We start from the raw sequence: 14,481 nt of genomic DNA, 5'->3' as shown, positions 1-14,481 counted from the left end.
TTCTTCTTCTTCTTCTTCTTCTTCTTCTTCTTCTTCTTCTTCTTCTTCTTCTTCTTCTTCTTCTTCTTCTTCTTCTTCTTCTTCTTCTTCTTCTTCTTCTTCTTCTTCTTCTTCTTCTTCTTCTTCTTCTTCTTCTTCTTCTTCTTCTTCTTCTTCTTCTTCTTCTTCTTCTTCTTCTTCTTCTTCTTCTTCTTCTTCTTCTTCTTCTTCTTCTTCTTCTTCTTCTTCTTCTTCTTCTTCTTCTTCTTCTTCTTCTTCTTCTTCTTCTTCTTCTTCTTCTTCTTCTTCTTCTTCTTCTTCTTCTTCTTCTTCTTCTTCTTCTTCTTCTTCTTCTTCTTCTTCTTCTTCTTCTTCTTCTTCTTCTTCTTCTTCTTCTTCTTCTTCTTCTTCTTCTTCTTCTTCTTCTTCTTCTTCTTCTTCTTCTTCTTCTTCTTCTTCTTCTTCTTCTTCTTCTTCTTCTTCTTCTTCTTCTTCTTCTTCTTCTTCTTCTTCTTCTTCTTCTTCTTCTTCTTCTTCTTCTTCTTCTTCTTCTTCTTCTTCTTCTTCTTCTTCTTCTTCTTCTTCTTCTTCTTCTTCTTCTTCTTCTTCTTCTTCTTCTTCTTCTTCTTCTTCTTCTTCTTCTTCTTCTTCTTCTTCTTCTTCTTCTTCTTCTTCTTCTTCTTCTTCTTCTTCTTCTTCTTCTTCTTCTTCTTCTTCTTCTTCTTCTTCTTCTTCTTCTTCTTCTTCTTCTTCTTCTTCTTCTTCTTCTTCTTCTTCTTCTTCTTCTTCTTCTTCTTCTTCTTCTTCTTCTTCTTCTTCTTCTTCTTCTTCTTCTTCTTCTTCTTCTTCTTCTTCTTCTTCTTCTTCTTCTTCTTCTTCTTCTTCTTCTTGCTTCTTCTTCTTCTTCTTCTTCTTCTTCTTCTTCTTCTTCTTCTTCTTCTTCTTCTTCTTCTTCTTCTTCTTCTTCTTCTTCTTCTTCTTCTTCTTCTTCCTTCTTCTTCTTCTTCTTCTTCTTCTTCTTCTTCTTCTTCTTCTTCTTCTTCTTCTTCTTCTTCTTCTTCTTCTTCTTCTTCTTCTTCTTCTTCTTCTTCTTCTTCTTCTTCTTCTTCTTCTTCTTCTTCTTCTTCTTTACTTCTTCTTCTTCTTCTTCTTCTTCTTCTTCTTCTTCTAACCTTCTTCTTCTTCTTCTTCTTCTTCTTCTTCTTCTTCTTCTTCTTCTTCTTCTTCTTCTTCTAACTTCTTCTAACTCTAAACCCAACTCTAACCCACTTTGTGTTTACTTACCTTTCTGGGATCATATCTCTTCTTCAATCCTGCGATCTTCAAAGAGGTCACTGTTGAGGAAGGTTTCAGGGCATTCTACTTTTCTTGTAACCTTTCTTCCTGGTTGTGTCTTCTGTTTACACACCTACAAGTCTGATAATTTCCTCCTTCACTCTCTGGCATGTGTTCTGTTAAGAAAAATATAATCAAATTAGAAAACTCAATAACTATCAAATGCACATGCAGTAGCCCAAGCTCCTGTTTGTCTTGATTTTATTTGGGGTGTCCAGTGGGACAGTTTCTACAATGGCTGCTTTTACACTAGCATTGACAGTTTTGGGGAAGACAGCACAGATGAACATACGAACTCAGTGTTACTTCATCAAATGTACCTGAGCAGAGGACAGGGAAGGGAAGGGCATGAGAAGGGGGAGGAGAAGGCAGAGGTCAAGGGGCCAGATAGGGAAAGGACACAAGGAAACTTAGGAGGAAATGACAGATGGAAGTAGGGGAAAGAGGAGGCAGGGGGAAAGGAGACGGGAGGAGTGAAGGATTAATGCCAGTTACAGGTGCGGGGGCGGCTGTAATTTGAGAATAGGATAAGGCAAATTATTCAAAAAACATACCAGCTTCAAATGCCAGTTAGCCAGCACATTAAGAGTTGCATGGCAAAGCCAACTTCATCTTCCAAATTAGTTTAATGCTACAAACTTACAAAAAAGAGTACTGCAGAACCCCTGAGGAACAAGAACAGCCTGGGTGTGGGTGGAGGACCTCTGAGCCCCCTTTACCCCTGGGTGCATCTATGGTAAAGTACACATGGCCTTGGTTTAGCCAAGAATGCTCACCATACCAGGAAGGGCAAGGGACAAAAAGGTGACTCCTTACCCATCTGACCACAGGGACCCTGTCGGGTCAGCCTACGGGCAAAAAAGTGTAGCCAAGGCCTTTCTCACATATCTAGATAGGTGGCAGGCATCAGCCCCTCTCCTCACTAACTGCTGAGGTCTTGTCTTCAGTGAAGACTCTCCCTGTCATTCCATCAGCATTCCAGTGTGGAAAGATAAAAAACCTGCCATGGAGCTCCTGTGACAAAAGACATCAGAGGTGCAGTGAAAGCTTGGTCCTTAAATATCCCCCTCTCCAACAACAGTGACCAAGAAAACAAGCAATGCTCTCAGACACCACCTACCTACAATGGGAACAGCAGATGTGGTGGCTCATCACACCATCCCTTAACTTGGCATTTCATCTCCCTGGCTCTTGCGGACATCAGGGCCACAAGAGTTTAGTACTCAGAATAAACTAACAAAGATGCAAAAAAGATGGCAGCATAAATATATACCTTGTTGCTCTTTAATGTCAATTACAATTTGAATAGAATATAATATTATACTGACATGATGCTTCTAAGCTTATTTTAGCAATAGTGAGCTGCCTTAGAAGGAAAAATGTCTGTGGTGTATAATGCTGACAACGTGACCTTGAAAGGGCTAAAAGAAAACCCACAAACATATATGTTACACATTCTAAGCCATAATCACATTTACACACACACACAACAGACATGTTTTTAAATTTAAATCTATGTTAACAATATATGGCATCTCAATATATGTCATGGCAATACTTCAAGATGAGCGGCAAATGAATCAAAACTGTATCATGGCCGGGCAGTGGTGATGCACGCCTTTATTCCCAGCACTAGGGAGGCAGAGGCAGGTGGATCTATGTGAGTTCGAGACCACCATAGTATATAAGAACTAGATCCAGGACAGCATCCAAAGCCACAGAGAAACCATGTCTCAAAAAGCAAAAAAAAAAACAAACAAAAAACAAAAACAAAAAAAAACTGCATCATGAAGAAGCAGGATATTGAAAACTATACATATCCATAGTACAACAAGCTATGTTTTTAAATACACAGTTGATTACTGATTATTCTATTTTATTATATCTCTAACAGACAGATGTAAAATGTAAACAATTCTTTGGATAGACACATGAAGTATTTTCTTACCTTCTTAAGCATGTTAATATTAACATTGTTGAAACATGTCAACAAAGGAGCACACATCAGGGGTACATCATCTACCCTTGGTCTTGAACTCATGAGGATGAAACATGAGACATAGGAGTTCAAAGGTAGCCATGACAAAGTACTGACATCCAAACCAGGATGGATAACAAACAATGACGTCTGAAGGGAATTTGTGGAAACATAAAAAAAAACAGGAACAAGAAGCCATCAACCTTTCACAGACCTTTATGTGAAAAGTATAACACTACCTAATAGTTAAGTAAACAATGATCCACTTAGATAATAATCAACCCATTCTATACATTTCAGTAAAAAAATTGCCTATCATCAAGTGAAAGCACAACAGAAGATGAACAGAGTCAAAGAAGGAATTTCTGAACCAGCAGATAAACTGAAGGAATACATGAACTAGCAAATAAACTTCAGTATGTGGATTTGCCACATATACAGGACATTTTAATACCTCATACAAAACTTTCAAAATCAGAAACTACAATGCTGTGATCTCTGCCATCATACTTGAATGAAATAGATGAAACAGATTCTTTCCATTGAAACTGAAGTCAACTGTGATATGTAAATTCTTTACCATATTGTTTACATGAACAGGATTTTTCTCATTCCTCCCTGTTTCCTAATGTCAAGATGACATATAAAGGTTTAAAATACCATATGGCTAAAGATATGATCAAGCAGTTAAAAGTTCATTTCCAGGACCAAGGTCTAAAATATTGAGAGGGATAAAGACAGGGTCAAGCAGTTAAGACATATCCCTGCCCAGAATCAAGGTGAGGTTTTTGACAACATTCTGTGATTTCTGTTAAAAATAAATACATGAAGACTAAAGGATTTACCATTCTAAGAACATGCACATATCTAAAGACACACTGACATAACAAAATAAAAATTAACAAAAATCATTAAACGTTTCCAATCATGACTATTTTTCTTTTCAAAGCATTCATTCCTATAACCCAGATGTTGAGGCTGATAAAGGCTTACCTACAGTTTTTCTGTATCATGATCTGCTTCATATAACAAAAAGCGAGCATGTAGTTCTGAAGTCAGAGAAATCAATACTTCCCAGTTGGTGGTATCATTCGAGATGATTAAGGAAATGATGCCCTGCTGGAGGTAATATGTCACTGGGGGTATGGTTTTATAATTGACATCTGCATACCATTTCCAGTTCCCACTGTCTGGTTCATTCTGCAGGTTGAGGATGTGAGATCTTAGCATCCTGCTATATCTGCCATGTCTGACACCTGTTGCCTTGCTGTTTTCATGGTGATCCTGTAACCCTCTGGAACCAAGAGTCAGATTAAATTCTTTCATGAGGTGATGTAGACATTATGTTATATCACAACAGAAAAGGCACATATAAATATCCATAAAGTTCTATATCTGAATTAGTGATTTCATGTCATTGAAGAGGAAATCTAAAAGGGTTACTTTATCATTTAAATTTGTAGGATTTTGTCCATATGAGTTTCAAGTGCAAACAAAATAAAGATGGGCATTATACTGCTTAAACAGATAGTTGACACAGTGAAACTATTTTCTCCGGAATGCTCTTGTGTAGCTAAAACGTGTTACCTAGAGATCCTTTATAGCCAGACTTTCTTCTGTACAAGTTTTTTCGGTTCGTCAAAAACTATTGTGATATGAACAGACTTTAACAGAATGATCGAACACTAAAAGTTTTACTCTTGTATACCACCACAAAGTGTAAAACCTTACCACACTGACTACATTTATAGTTTCTCTGCAGTATGATTTTTTATCATAATTTCAAAGACTACAATGATGTACAAAGGCTTTACAACATTACTTTCATAGAGTTCCTCTCCAATACGTGTTCTTTTATGCATTAAGAGAATACTGTGATGTGAAAGGCTTTATCACTTTGACTACATTCATACGGTTTCTGTCCTGTATGTGTTATTTTGTGTGTTTGGAGAATACTGTCCTGTGTAAAGCCTTTGGCACATTGATTACATTCATAGTGTTTCTCCCCAGTAAGGGTAATGTTAAGAATTTGGATATAACTCTGTTGTAAAAAGGCTTTCCCACATTCATTCCATTCATAAGGTTTCTCTACATTATGGATTCTTTCATGCCTTTTAAGATGATTATGATATACATAGACTTTAACACCTCGAGAATATTCAGGTTTCTCTCCAGTATGACTTCTTTCATGCCTGCAATGATAATTGGCACAGTACTAAAATTTTAACACATCCATTCCACTGTTGAATATAACTGTATGAATTAATTTTACAATTTGGTCTAATTATAAAGAATAATCAGATCTTAAGGTTTTATCACTGTTTACCCTCATGCTGTTCCCCTTCATTAAGGTTGGTTTGGATCTTTGAATATACCTGTGATGGTTCACATTTATTGCACTCTTTTTTTAGGACTTAAATTTTATTACAAAATCAATGGAATTTATCTTGTATTAAATAAAACATTTCAACAATTCCCAAAGTGGCCTTAAAAATTCTTCTGCCACTTTGTATTGCATGTTTATAACAAATGAAAATTAAGAGTTGATGATTAGAAAATCAAAATATTGACTAACTGAAAAATTCTACTCTTTGTTCTAATATATCTAATACTCATATAGCATCTTTTTTATATATGAGAGTTTTCCACATGTTTGAAGAGAACAGAAAAAACTCATATATTTTACTATAGTATGAGTCATACTACATTTGTAAAATGAACCAGGACAAAAGTATATACATATTCCTAGTACGATTGGATTTTTCTGAAATGTGAGTTTGTTGATATATTGCCAATGAAGCTGGAAAAGCAATTACTTATAACTTGCATCACATTCAACAAATCTATTCAAAGTGGGGGCTGCTACATATCTTCTAATTGTTCTGAGAGAGAGAGAGAGAGAGCAGGCTATGCTGCTTTTTTAGATATCCCTATGTTCTTATGGCTTGTATCAAGAGTGACATATGATATACTTAATAAAGGAAGAGTAACAAATAAAAGGTGTCCACATTACATTTACACCATTTAACTTTCTATTCCTCGTAGACATATGGTATAGATAATAAGGTTTCTCCACAACAGCCATCCTTGTCTCTTGACTCCTCCTCTCACTAAAATTAGCAAAGTCACAAGTATGTGAATAACACAAGCTTTACTATGAACTATTTGCTTATTAGAGGATTTTGGACATGTATTTTTGACTTATTCAATGAGCATACCTTATGTAACATGAGTGGTATGAAACTAAATGGATTGGCAGGTACACAGCAGAGCTATCATGAGGCCATGGTTGAAATGGTGGTATCTATTAAGGCATGGTTTCCTTGTCTGTTCTCTTAAATTTATGCCTTGTGAACACAATTCACCTAATTGACACTGAGGTAAATGGTTTTTTGAGAATTTAATAATCATCAATGCACTTTAATTATACTGTTGCTTTCTTTAAAACTTACAGACACCTTAAAATTGGTTCTGAGGCATATCTGGAGAGAAGTTTAAGGAGTGTTTGGATAAATTCCTAAGGATGAATTTCAGTAAGGGTTGTCCTCCTGTCTTCAATACATTGAGGTCTTTATACCGAGATAAGGAGAAGGTGGCAATTGTAGAAGAACTAGTAGTTGGTTATGAAACCTCTCTAAAAAGTTGTCGCTTATTTAACCCCAATGATGATGGAAAGGAGGAGCCACCCACCACATTACTTTGGGTCCAATACTATTTGGCACAACATTATGATAAGATTGGTCAGCCATCTATTGCTCTGGAATACATAAATACTGCTATTGAAAGTACACCAACATTAATAGAACACTTTCTTGTAAAAGCTAAAATCTATAAGCATGCTGGGAACATTAAAGAAGCTGCCAGGTGGATGGATGAAGCCCAGGCCCTGGAGAGCAGACAGATTTATTAATTCCAAGTGTGCAAAATACATATTAAAAGCCCATCTGATTAAAGAGGCTGAAGAAATGTGCTCCAAGTTTACAAGGGATGGGACATCCGCAGTAGAGAACCGGAATGAGATGCAGCGCATGTGGTTCCAGACGGAGTGTGCCCAGGCATACAAAGCGATAAACAGATTTGGTGACGCACTCAAGAAATGTCATGAAATTGAGAGACATTTTATAGAAATCACCGATAACCAGTTTGACTTTCATACATACGGTATGAGGAAGATCACCCTTAGATCAATGTGGACTTACTAAAGCTAAAAGATGTGCTTCAGCATCATACGTTTTGCAGCCAGAATTGCCATCGAGATCTATTTGAAGCTTCATGACAACCCTCTTACAGATGAGAATAAAGAACACGAGGCTGATACACCTAATATGTTAGAACAGCTAAACATCTATGAGGAAGCCTGGACTAAATACCCCAGGGGACTGGTTCCAAGAAGGCTGCCACCAGACTGATGCTGTAACAATAAACAGCACACTTACTGAAAGTAAAACTAAGTATTTATTGTAGAAATTACTCACAAGATACTAAGCAAGTAACCCAGATGAGCCCAGTGGTTTTCCTCGCTGCCAAACCGGAAGCCGAAATCCGAGAAAAGAGACCAAGGCTTCCTGTGTGCTGTCTTTTATGCCTTCCCCGCAAAAGTGGGCCTGGCTAGTGGCATAGTTCACCGCCTATGTATGTATACGTCTTAACATCCATCCGTATACGTCTTTAGTCATGCCTAAAGTGGGTGTGGTTAGCGGTGTGGTAAACCGCCCTTTTATTACCTCATCTGTACAAGCCTCTAGTAAGTCACATGGTTAATGGCGGCATACAGGCTTCCTCCTACAGCTTGTACATTAAAATTACCTTCTGTGTAGCCTAAAATATAGTACCAGAAAATGTCTGATATATTATTGGAAATTGTGCAACATTTATTACTTTCAGTGAACCTTAGAAACATGCCTGATTCATTCACATCATCCTTGCTCAGTTTCAACTGTAATTACAGAAGAGCATCAATAACCAAGAGACAGTTGCCCCCTTATTTTAAAATGTGAAAGAAAATTCATAGTCTTACCTATAGCAGTGAAGTTCCTATAGTCTCCACCATCACATCTTTAAGGAGATTCTTCTGGGAAGGATCCAGCAAAGCCCACTAATCCTGAATGAAGTCAAAATGAACATCTACACAGGTCACCGTGTTCTAAAATATACCATAAATGTATAAAAAGAAAGTTATACTGACAACACAGCTAATGTAACAATCACCAAGTCACTTAAAAAGAAAACTGAATAGGAGGGTCGCCACTGTTGTTTCTGAACTCCTTGAATGGGATATCACCATGTTAAAGTAATGCCTGTTAATAGACATAACTGGTACCTGATGAATCAAGATTTGCAGTTGGCCTCATATTTTTGAAAGCCTCATTCAAGTTGTTCTGAGCATATGGTAACCAACTGGCTAAAGTATAAATATTGAGAAAAGTAAAATGCCCTGACCATAGGGAAAGAACTTCAGTCCACTGAGGCTGGAGACCCCCTCAGCTATGAATAAGTTCATTATTAAAAGTACATCAGAGTCTTCTTTCCACAGAGCCAAATGAACTCACATCCCAGCCTCAACATCCTCAACAGACTATCACACCATATAGCATAAATCATGATTTTATCATTTGTTTGTTCATAATAGTAACAAAAATAAGAAGGCTTAGAAGAAACATTAGATGCTAATTATGAAGATTATTGGACTCTGAGTTATTTTCATTAATGAAATAAGAAAAACCTCTCCCATGGCCAAGAACCACATTCTCCTACTTGACACTGGCCAGGTTAGGATGATGCTATGCAATGATTGGCTTAGCTCAGTGTCCTACAGCTCCAAACCTACTATGACACCATTAACAACATTTTTGTTTGGGGTTGATTGTATTTCCTTTTTTTTTCTGAATGTGTTTTCAACTTGGTACATACAAAACATGGAGAAAATATAAATATCCTGTCATCTGTATTGTCACAATTATTTTGCTTAATAATTGTATGTTTTAGTGCCTGAAATTTATTTTCTATCATTTATTTATTATTAATTTTAATATACAGTGCATGCTTTCTCTTTTCTTGTTGGGGCCCAAAGTTGAAAATTGCTATGTAACTGTTAATAATTCTTATACGTGGTCCCCATTGGCACTGTGTATTGCCTCAAGGGGGTCTTCCTCTAATAAAACTTCCTGTAAGCTCTGTTTGCAGGGAGTGTTTGTCCCTTACCTGCTGTGGTTTGTACCTACCAGCCAAGATACCTCTCACACATTATTATCACTTTGATACCTTTTAATTCTGTTCATTAATTTTATTAAATTTTTTTCACTTATTTTATATACTAAACAGTTTCCCCTCCCTCCTCTTCTCACACTCCCTCCCCTCACCTCCCATGTAGCCCCCATCCACTCCTCCTCCACCCACTTAAAGAAAGGGGCCAGCCTCTCATAGGAATCAACAAACCATGGCATCAAGTTGAGGCAGGACCAAGTTCCTCCCCCTGCATCAAAGCTGGAGGAGGCAAACCATCATGGTTCGTGATCCCACTGCATGGAGCCTCACAAACAGACAAAGCAACACAATTTTCACACATGCAGAGGGTCTAGGTCAGTCCTATGCCTAGCTCTCAGTCCAGGGTCCATGAGTTCCCATGAGCACCGGTGAGCTGTCTCCATGGGTTCCCCTGTTGTGACCTTGATTCTCCTGGGTACTCCTCCATGTCTTCAGCAGGACTCCCAGTGCTTAGCTGTGGATCTCTGCATCTGCTTTCATCAGGTATTGGATGAAGGCTCTCTGATGACAACTAGTCACAGATCTGATTATAGGAGATGGCCATTTCAGGGTACATATCCACTATTATTAAGAATCTTAGCTGGGGTAATCCTTGTGGATTCCTGGGTGTTTCCCTAGCACCAGGTTCCTCCCTATCCCCAAAATGCCCCCTTCTAGATATACCTTTAATTATTCTGCCATTCCTTCCACCCACAACCAAGCCAACAAGACACTACTTGTTGCCATCTTACCCACCCACCCCAACTGCCCCGAGTTTACCCAGAAATTCTCTTCTACTACACCCAGCATAACTTTAGATGATCACAGAAAGAGAAAACAAGATATTTCATAACAAAACCAGATTTAAACAATACCTACCCACAAACTCAGCCATACAGGAAGTGCTAAAAGGAGAACTCCAACCCAAGGAAGTTAGCTGCGCTTACAAAAACACAGGCAATAGATACTATCACATCAGCAAAACAGAAAAAGGAAACACACACAGACACACACACACACACACACACACACACGATCACCACCATGACAAAAATCAAATACCTACAAGAATTATCGATCACTGGGATTAATATCTCTTAATATCAATTCACCAATAAAAAGACACAGACAAACAGAATGGATATGAAAACAGGATCCATTCTTCTGTTGCATACAGGAAACACACATAAACTTGAAAGACAGATATTACCTCTAAATAAAGAGTCAGAAAAAGAATTTCCCATCAAATGGAACTAAGAAGCAAGCCAGTGTAGCTACCTTAATATCTAACAAAATAGGCTTCTAACTAAAACTAATTTAAAGAACTGAAGGACATTTCATATTCAAAGAGGAAATACATCAAAATGAAGTCTCAGTTGTTAACATTTATGCCCCAAATACACACATCAAACTCAAGATACTTAATGGATATTTACAGAAAAGTTCACTCAAAAACAAAAGAATATACCTTCTTCTCATCACATCATGGGATCTTCTCTAAAATTGTCCACTTGGTCACAAAGCAAATCTCAAAAGATAGAAAAAAATTGGAATAACCCCACTAATCTTACCAGATCACAACACAAACTAAAGAAAGCATACAAACACGTGGAAAATGAACAACTATCAACTGAATTACCACTGGGTTAAGGAAGAAATAAAAATAGAAATTAAAGACTTCCTAAAATTCAATGAAAATGAATCCATGGCATATCCAAACTTAGGGAACATTATGAAAGCAGTACTAAGAGGAAAGTTCATAGCACTAGGTGCTTACATAAAGAATTTGGAGAAATCTCACACTAGTGACTTAACAGCACACCTAAAAGCTCTAGAAAAAAAAGAAACAAACTCATCCAGAAGGAGTAGACAGCAGGAAATAATCAAATTCCATGCTGAAATCAGTAAAATAGAAATAAAGAACAATACCATAAATCAGTGATATCAACAAGATATCCAAATCAACTAAAAGGCAGAGAGAAGATATAGAAATTTTAAAAAATTAGAAATAAGAAGGGGATAAAACAACAGACACTGAAGATTAGGTGTTCAAAGCAATTATCAATTACATCTTGTGAAGCAAGCCTGAGCTATAGGAGACATTGATCAAAACCAGTGGTTCTCAACCTTTCTAATTCTGTGACCCTTTAATACATTTCCTCATGATGTGGTAACCCCCAGCCATAAAATTATTTTCAGTGCTACTTAATAACTATTATTTTTCTGTTATTAATTATAATATAAATATCTGTGTTTTCCGGTGATCTTAGGTCACTCCTGTGATAGGGTCATTTGATTCCCCCAAAGGGAGCTGTGACCTCACAGGTTGAGAAGCACTGCTCTAAACTGATACATATAAATAAATAGATAAAGAAATGAATAAGTGGCACTTAAGAAAAAAATGGAATGAAATTCTTAAAGCAGGAAACAATGAAAAAAATTTTAAAGGGATTATGGCAGTAATGCATTTAAAGAAAATGAAATTTTAAAAATGTTATCAATAATTGACTTTTTTAAAGAGATTAAAAAAGATTGAAAGAACACTTACCTATATTGACTTTGAAACAGAGTAGGTATTTTCCTGGTAGGGATAATGACATTAATAAGACATTGTGTGACTTTGTCACATGTAACATGAGTGCTGTAAGCTGATGCATGGAGTTACAGCCAACAGCCTGTGTCTCAAAACTCTGAGTTGACTTAACTATGTCAACCAGAATTGTACATATCTGCATAAGAGAGTTGGCTAATTGAAAATTGAATATTTAGTAGTTCAAGCTATCCTCACTAAACTGTACACCCACCAATTCTGCCTGTCTCCATTCACATAGAAGGAATTAATACAAGCAGGGAAATTATACAGAAAGTCACTCACCCTGCCCCATCAGGCCCTTTTTTATAATGGAGACCACTGCAGCTCACTGCCTTAAACTCCACTCTCTGATATAGTTATTGTCTAGACTGTTTCTCCCTGCAATGTACACAGTGCACTGTTCCTCCTTTTCTGTCTGAAGGGAGAAGTCATGTTCCACACACAATTCCTTTTCCTGTTACTGCAATGGACAGTCAACTATGTTACTCAAACTGGTAATTTTAGAACTCTGTGATGCTATAGACTTGTAATCCAAGAATTTATGGTGTTTAGTCAGGAGGAAAACAAGAGCAATGCCCTGTGTGACCTCAGACAGGGTTCAAGTCCACCTCAATTAATATAGGAGACTTTGTCTCAAAACTAATTTTCAAAAAGACTGGAGAAGCCACTGTTCTAGAATTATTATAAGTTTATTGCACACTGGGACTTAACGTTGGTTGTGACCCTATAATGTCCTCTTGTGCAGCATGTTAGAGGCCTTTGATGGGGAGGTGGTCCTTTTGGCTGGTTGTAAGTCAGGGTTGTCTCTTTTGTTATGGGACTATAAAGGTTACTTAATCCTGGTGAACAAACATTACATCTAAAAAATACTAATCTCTAACAGGTGTGGTTAGCATACTTATCTTTGGGGTATTTGGGATACAACCCTCCCTTACATAAATTCTGCTTTGTGTGACTTAACACCTTCTAAGAATTGGTAAATCCTTAAACTATCAATTCTATTACCATGAATTCTACTCTTCTGCATTACAGGTTAGCAATGGAGATTGTAGCACTAATTATAATTGGTCTTAATAATAAAAACCTAGAGTCAGATATAGGGGTTAATGGTGAAAGATCAGGGAAGCAGAGCAGTCAACCCCTAGTTCTTAACTCTACTGAATCCTCAGAACAAAAGAGCAATCCTGTTCCTATGAATCTTCAGACTGAACACAATGAGCTTCAGTCTCCTCCTGCATTATATTCCTCTCTCCACCCAGCCGTATTACTCCTGTCTCCATCTTCCAAGTACTGGGATTAAAGGTTTGAACCAACATCACCTGGTTCTGTTTCTCTTTTAGACTAGAAAATCTAGTGTAGCCCAGGGTAGCCTTGAACTCACAGAGATTCACCTGCCTCTGCATCCCAAGTGCTGGGATTAAAGGTGTGTGCCACCATGGCCTGGCAGGCTTTATTTGTTAAAGTAAAAACAAAATACTACCACACTTGGAGATACGGTTTACAAGCTCCAAAAAATTAACTTCATCTGGATCCTAAACCTAAATGTTAAATGTTAAAAGTGCAGAACTTCTGGAAGATACTAGAGAGATTAGTACTCTCCGACTTTAGCAAATGTGTGACGATATGAGCACCACAGAGATATCAATAACTAGGATATTTCTAAACACAGTTTCTCTCCCAATCCTCTGCCCGGAAGTGAAGTTATTCAGAGGCTGCCAGCCCGGCTCACAGAGTTGCACGGATCACACAGGACCACGCTGGACCAGGCAGGACCAGGCAAGAATATGGTGAACTCTGTGTCTGGCCTCTGGCTCCCACCCAGCCTAGAGAAAACCAACTACGCCGGCTTCCGAGCCTCAGTCGGACTCTCCACCTACTCTGAGGACAGTAGGCCCTGACTCATCATGGCCAGCCACTCTCCTCACATGGGGGAAGCAGTCCCTCACTCACTTTGGCCCACCGCTCCTCTCAGTTTGTGAAGAGCAGCACCTCACTCACCATAGTGCAGCTGCTGAGATGACCAACGTTCTCCCCAGAACCAAAGGCACAGGAAAGAAGACAACTTCTAATTTCCTGAGGCAAAGAGCTGAGCAGAAATCCTGGCTCCAGGAAGAACCCGCCCATCTGACTGGCGGTTCCGCTAGAGGCTCTGATTGGCTAGTGAGACCTGAGTGACAGGACCAGGTGAGCAGAAGAGGCACAGCATAATGGTTTAACCTGAGCAAAGAATTCCTGGGTGGCCCCAGGGGAACAGAAAACCAGAAGCCAAGAGGTGAATCCAGAGGTGGGGATTTTAATGCCCTCCAGGGGTGAAGCCCTTTTTAAGGTTGGAGTCTGGACTGAGGTGACTCCA

The 14,481-nt window shown here is 38.1% G+C and overlaps 2 long non-coding RNA genes across 3 annotated transcripts; both read right to left on the bottom strand.

Annotated features, from left to right (window-relative positions):
* Nucleotides 1–1,223: 1,223 nt before the first annotated feature.
* LOC121143717 lies at nucleotides 1,224–9,510 on the bottom strand. 2 transcript variants are annotated; one of them, XR_005881049.1, is made up of 4 exons: nucleotides 8,310–9,510; nucleotides 3,263–4,586; nucleotides 2,435–2,547; nucleotides 1,224–2,328 (listed from the first exon to the last, which is right to left on the bottom strand). It is a non-coding gene; the product is annotated as an uncharacterized LOC121143717 (long non-coding RNA). The 2 variants fall into 2 exon arrangements; XR_005881048.1 differs by having other exon boundaries at nucleotides 1,224–2,547.
* Nucleotides 9,511–10,805: 1,295 nt separating this feature from the next.
* LOC121143798 lies at nucleotides 10,806–14,245 on the bottom strand. The gene is made up of 3 exons (XR_005881123.1): nucleotides 14,127–14,245; nucleotides 12,084–12,116; nucleotides 10,806–11,063 (listed from the first exon to the last, which is right to left on the bottom strand). It is a non-coding gene; the product is annotated as an uncharacterized LOC121143798 (long non-coding RNA).
* Nucleotides 14,246–14,481: the final 236 nt, after the last annotated feature.

Source organism: Mesocricetus auratus, unplaced genomic scaffold (assembly GCF_017639785.1).
Source record: "Mesocricetus auratus isolate SY011 unplaced genomic scaffold, BCM_Maur_2.0 Super-Scaffold_100013, whole genome shotgun sequence".
Taxonomy (NCBI): domain Eukaryota; kingdom Metazoa; phylum Chordata; class Mammalia; order Rodentia; family Cricetidae; genus Mesocricetus; species Mesocricetus auratus.
The sequence above is the reverse complement of the archived record's forward strand: the minus strand, read 5'-3'. Positions and strand labels throughout refer to the sequence as shown.